This window comes from Martes martes (assembly GCF_963455335.1).
Source record: "Martes martes genome assembly, chromosome: 16".
Classification (NCBI taxonomy): domain Eukaryota; kingdom Metazoa; phylum Chordata; class Mammalia; order Carnivora; family Mustelidae; genus Martes; species Martes martes.
This window is the reverse complement of record NC_137904.1, coordinates 18,694,683-18,700,835: the sequence shown is the minus strand read 5'-3', so window position 1 is coordinate 18,700,835 and position 6,153 is coordinate 18,694,683. Positions and strand designations below refer to the sequence as shown.

The window sequence follows — 6,153 nt, the reverse complement described above, 5'->3', positions numbered from 1 at the left end:
CAGACATGTCGACAGAAGCCCACTTGGGCCATCTGAGACTCATGGCATCCTGAAATGTCTTCCATGGAAGTAAGCAACTGCAAGTACAGGCTCCCCATGCATTGTACACTGTACATGTGGCCTGCAGGCGTTTCTTCTGGGGGTGGGTGGTTGCTTTCCCAACATTTATTGCAGGTTTATATAGGGTTTTGGTTTGTTTAGTTGGTTTCATTTGGTTCGGTTTGGTTTTCTGCACACAAGTGCGCGTGCACATATGCACACATATGTATGTGTGTTTTCCATAAAGAGTTACAAGTCATCATGGTGAAGGACAGTACAGAAAGTTATGGATTTTATTTTCCATTTTTAGCATACGCAAGGCTCTATGACTCCAATCTTATGGGAACCGGGGAGGTTTTCCTTCATTTTTTTCGTCTTTATGTTTGGAAGGCTCCTTCTGAGGGAGTAATTGATGGGTTGGAAAAAAAAAAATTTTTTTTCTTCAGGTTTTATGTGTATGTAATCTCTCCACACAACATAGGGCTCACACTCACAATCCCGAGTCCCACACCCCACCGATGGAGGATGGAGCCAGGCACCCCTTTGATCAAATTTCTTTTTTTTTTTTTTCTTTTCTTTTCTCTCTCTTTTTTTTTTCTTTCTTTCTTTTTTTCTTTTTTCTTTCTTTTTTTTTTTTTTTTTAAATGAGGTAGATATGCAATGTGTGCTCAGGACAGAAAGAGAGCCCACATGCTGAGGTTTGGCAGAGTCATTTGGGACCCGGGTAAGTGTGAAAGTGCAGGAACAGGGCCCACAAATGTTAAAACGTGACAATGCCCTTGGTCAATATTCTCTTAACAGATGATGTATTGGAAGTGCTCTTCTGAGACGCCTGGGTGGCTCAGCCGGTTAAGTGGTTAAGTGGCTGTCTTCGGCTCAGGTCGTGATCTCAGGGTCCTGGGATCGAGCCCCGCATCGGGCTCGCTGCTTGGCGGGAGGCCTGCTTCTCCCTTGTCCATTCCTCCTGCTCGTGTTCCCTCTCTCACTGTCTCTCTGTCAAAGATATACAGTCTTTTAAAATGAGTGAATGAATGAATGAATAATGGGGTGCCCCGGTGGCTCAATCGGTTGAGGTTGAGCGTGTCTGCCTTGGGCTCAGGTCATGATGCTGGAGTCCTGGGATTGAGTCCTGCATCGAGCTCCCTGCTCAGCTTAGGGCCCGCTTCTCCCCCTGCCCTTCACTCCGCTCGTGGGCTCTCTCTCTCTCTCTCTCTCTCTCTCTCTCATATCAGTAAATAAAATCTTAAAAAAATAATCAACTGAGTGAACGAATGGACGAACACACAAACAAAAGACATGTCATCAAAGGTAAGTGCTCGCTTTGGGGGGGGCGGGGGGTTGGGGAGTGGAGGGGGGTGTCAAAGCAGAATTTCTCTGACCTGCAACACAGTCTTTATCAACGCTGCTTTCAGTCCTTCCTCCAGATTCCATTTTCCATAAGGGACGGTCCCACCCAAGTGGGCTTCTTTCATGGTAAGACCCGTGTTCTCCCCTATGTCCTGCAGAGAGAGACGAGCCATGAGAAGCGAAAGTTGGGCGGATCAATATTAATCTAGGAAGTAAGCATCACTCCTGAGACCACTAGCTAAAGTCCTGCTTCCTCTTTAGGACCCAATGTCTTAAAAAAGCAGGTATAGTCATTGGCTTGGGAAAAGGGAGGAGGCCCAAGGACCACCCTAAAGAACAGAGTAGGGGGAGAAACAGAAGTGAAAAGATAGAAGAACTGGGGCACCTGGGTGGCTCAGTGGGTTAAAGCCTCTGCCTTCGGCTCGGTTCATGGTCCCGGAGTCCTGGGCTGAAGACCCCGGATCGGGCTCTCTGCTCGATGGGGAGCCTCCTTCCCCCTCTCTCTCTGCCTGCCTCTCTGCCTACTTGTGATCTCTGTCACATAAATAAATAAAATCTTAAAAAAGAAGGAGGAGGAGGAGGAGGAGGAGGAGGACGACGACGACGACGACGAGGAGGACGAGGAGGACGAGGAGGAGGACGAGGGCGAGGACGAGGACAAGGACGACGACGAGGACGACGACGAGGACGAGGACGAGGACAAGGACGAGGACGAGGACGACGAGGACGATGACGACTGATTTCACCATCCCTAGCCTTTGAAATGATCTGGTATCCCCTCCTAAGAGAGAACCCATTCTCCGCAGAATGTTTCCTAGTTCTTTTCACTAAGTATTGCCACCCAACAAGCACATTCCCATGCCACCAAACCGTCTCCGCAAACATAATTTGTAGGATCTGTGTTCTATTCTATCACGTGAGTATAGCATCCTGTGTTTAAGCATCGTGCCGTTGTTCGACATTCAGGTGGATTCCAACTCTTGTTTGGTGTGTGTGTGTGTGTGTGTGTGTGTGTGTGTGTGTGTGTGTGTGTGTGATCCGGTTGCGGAGGAATGACAGGAGAGAGGAAAGCAGTTTTAGGCTTCTGAGCTCAGCCCACCATGGGAAGGCCAATAGATAGAAGGGAACTGACAGAGGAAGTTTTTCTGGGCACGCTGCTCTGATGCCGTCTGCAGACTGATGAGAATGTCTTCTTTTCCTCCTGCTCCGTGGAGGGAGGATGCCTTTCCTAGGCGAGTTTTATCTCCCCCTTTCAGGTCAGGAAGCAGAGGAAGAGGCAGAGTGTCCTCCTCAGGGCTATTGCCTTTTTGTCTGTCTGTCTGTCTGTCTGTCTGTCTCTCTCTCTCTCTTTCTTTCTTTCTTCCTGTCTCTCTTAAGGTTCTGTTTATGTATGTTACAGAGAGAAACACAGCGAGGGAGGGGAAACAAGCAGGGGCAGGGGGAGCGGGAGAGGGAGCAGCGGGCTTCCCGCTGAGGAGGGAGCCAGATGCGATGGGGGCGGGGTGTGTGTGTGTGTGTGTGTGTGTGTGTGTGCGCGCGTGCGCTTGAGATCATGACCTGAGCCTATGGCAGACCCTTAACGCCTGAGCCACCCAGGCGCCCCTGGGTTACCGTTTCTTAAGCGCTTCACATTCCAAAGAACCTGTGTGCCAAAGCCGTACGGGGGGGGGGGAGGGGGGGCGGGGGCAGCACACAGGAAACCCATTCTCTCCCTAGGCTACAAAAAGCTCAGGGTCCCCTGGCTGGTTGTCCATAGAGCGCGCTGACTCTTAGATCTGAGTCCTGAGTTCGAGCCCTGGATGTAGAGATCCAGATCCAACCCTGGTTGTAGAGCTCACTTCCACAACGACAAAAATAACAATGAAGAGCTCGATAAACACTGCGCGTGGCCTCTGCCACTCTGCCTACTTGGGATCTCTATCTCGCTGTCAAATGCGGAAGTAAAATCTTTACAATGAAAGAAAGAGAGAAAGAGAAAGAGAAAGAAAGAAGGGAAGGAAGGAAGGAAAAAGGGAAGGGACGGGAAAGGAAAGGAAAAGGAGAAAGAAAAAAGAAAAAAAAAATTACTTTCTACGGTGACAGAAGGATGGAGGTAGCCTCCTGTCCCCAACCCCATAGCCTACCTCCTTTCCAGCCAAATGACCAGCACTTGGAAATGGCTTTGAAACATCCTCCATGACTTGGGCTCGCCTGGTGGAAAAAGCGGGGTGCTTTTCATCTCATTACTGGGCCAGCGTAGGAGGATGGAGAGAGGGTAGCTGTCCGTGGGGAAGGGGGTGCCACGCGACCCAAGACACAGGACCCCAGCAGAGCATGATGAGATCGTTATGGCCTTAAGGGGTGCAGAATAGCCTGTGAATCCTTTTCCAGGGAAGAAAGCAGCCCCGCGAGACAGTGTAAAACACCTTTCCACAGTGTCTGCTGACGATGCTAGGACTTCTGTCCTCAGAGATGGTACTGTTTTAGTACCACTTAAAGTTTTAAGAGAAAGGGTCGGGGGACTCGGTGGCACGCGAACATCATTTCGTCGTTCCACTCATCTTCATAAGCTCATCGTGGAGAACGATGTCGCCGTACAAAGGAGCAGAGCGCCGATCCATGGAAACAATTGGGTGGGCCCCAAAAACATGACGCTGAGAAAAAGGAACCAGAGAGCCAGGGGTGGCATAATGCCTTGGGATTCCAGGGGTAGGAAGAAGGCAGCCGTAATACCCCAATCCTAGACGGGAAATACCCCAATCCTAGGCGGGACGGAGGGGGTATCGGAGGCTGTTGGGGGAGACCGGCAAAGAGAGTCAGGGTGAGGGGAGGGGGAGGCGCGGATGGCAAGGGGGCAGGGTGTGGTAGGGGTGTTTCTTTTCGTAAGGGATGGAAACCTTCTGGAAATGGTGGCGAGGGTTGCGCATCTTTGTGAGTAACCTGAGGAAAAAAAAGGCTACGGAACTGTGTACTTTGGAGCATGTGAATTATGGAGTGCGAATGTTATCTCCACTTTGAAAACGTGAGGGAAAAGTGTAGGCAGACGGAGGGAGGGAGGGAGGGAGAGGGGTAAGTAGGGAGGTCCCTTGGGAGGGAGGGAGGTGAACAGGGCGGGTGGTTGGAGAACGGGGGCGGGTGGTCGGCCTATCCCTCCCTCCCTCGCTCGCTCGCTCGCTCCCTCCCTCCCTCGCTCGCTCCCTCCCTCCCTCCCTCGCTCGCTCCCTCGCTCCCTCGCTCCCTCGCCCCCTCGCCCCCTCGCTCCCTCGCTCCCTCGCTCCCTCGCTCCCTCGCTCCCTCCCTCGCTCCCTCCCTCGCTCCCTCGCCCGCCATCCGTGCGTGCCTGCGTGTGCGTGCCTGCGTGTGCGCGTACGCGCCCATCCCTCCACTCTGTGGGTCCACGCAGACATTCAAAACGGGGGGGGGAGGGGGGCAGGGAGTGGACCTGTATGATACTGGGCATGCGTAGCGTTCTGAGAGCTTGTGTGCGTTGCCCCGACTAATCACCTCTGAGAGTGGACAGAAGTCTGTGGGCGGCCACTACCCGCCTGGGTCCTGGGTCCGGCAGAGACTCCAAGCCAACGCAGGCCAGGCGGGAGGAGTGGAGAAGCCTTCTGCAGGTGAAAGGGGAAGGTCCCACGATAGGTTGTTGGGGTGGGGGGAGCAGGACAGGAGGTGGCCAGAAGAGGGTTGTCCTAGGTCATTTCAGAGAAAGGGAAGCTGGATATCCGTCCCTGGGTCGATCAAACTCTATGGAGAAGAACAGCGGTGCCTGTGTCCGTTTTTACAGTGGTATCCCCACGTCAACCTTAAAGATTCAGGTTTGTTGAAATGATCGTGCGGAAGGCGCTTAGAGAAGAACACCGGTTCACATTTCTCAAACGATCCGTCAGAATCATTGCACTAGGGGCGCCTGGTGCCTCGGTGGGTTAAAGCCTCCGCTTTCGGCTCAGGTCATGATCCCAGGGTCCTGGGTTCCAGCCCCGCAACGGGTTCTCTGCTCGGCGGGGAGCCTGCTTCCCCTCCCCCTCCTCTCTCTCTGCCTGCCTATCTGCCTACTTGTGATCTCTGTCTGTCAACTAAATAAAACCCATCTTCAAAAAAAAAAAAAAATCATTGCACTACAACTGTTCCTAGGTCCGGGGTGCGTCCGTGGCTCAGTCGGGTCGGGCGGCCGGCCGCCTTCGGCTCAGGTCATGATCCCATGGTCCCGGGATGGAACCCCACATCGGGCTCCCTCCCTGCTTCTCCCTTTCCCGCTGCCTGCTGCTCTGCGCCGGCGTGGGTGCCTGCGCACTCCCTCGCTCTTCCGGCCCCGGCCCCGGCCCCGGCCCCGGCCCCGGCCTCGGCCCCGGCCCCGCGAGCTCGCTCGCCCTCCCTGCCTCCCTGCCTCCCTGCCTCCCTGCCTCCCTGCCTCCCTGCCTCCCTGCCTCCCCCCCTCTGTCAAATGAATCAAATCTTCACCACCACCACCACCACCACCACCACCACCACCACCACCACCACCACCACCAAACTACAACTCTTCCAAGTTCCATCCACCTCGGGACTGCCTCCCGAGACCCAAGCCCAAGCCCAAGCCCAAGCCCAAGCCCAAGCCCAAGCCCAAGCCCAAGCCCAAGCTCTTGCCACACCCCGCCTAGGCCCTCGCCCCGCCCCGCCCCGCCCCACCCCACCCCACCCCACCCCACCCCACCCCACCCCACCTCACCTCCGGGCCTTTCTCGGGTTCCTGCCCCGGCGGCGCCGCGCCGCGCTCCTCGCGCGCCCCATCCGCGCCCCCCCCTCGCC

General features: G+C 54.6%; 1 long non-coding RNA gene across 1 annotated transcript in view; it reads right to left on the bottom strand.

The window, feature by feature from the left end:
• Nucleotides 1-411: 411 nt before the first annotated feature.
• The window catches only part of LOC308356830, a 6,287-nt gene continuing 545 nt past the window's right edge, over nucleotides 412-6,153 (bottom strand). Inside the window, exons 2-5 of the long non-coding RNA XR_013968129.1 lie at nucleotides 4,870-5,112; nucleotides 3,510-4,019; nucleotides 1,419-1,538; nucleotides 412-1,032 (exon numbers count right to left, since the gene is read on the bottom strand). This is a non-coding gene — a long non-coding RNA (uncharacterized lncRNA). The remainder of the gene's footprint in view (nucleotides 1,033-1,418; nucleotides 1,539-3,509; nucleotides 4,020-4,869; nucleotides 5,113-6,153) is intronic.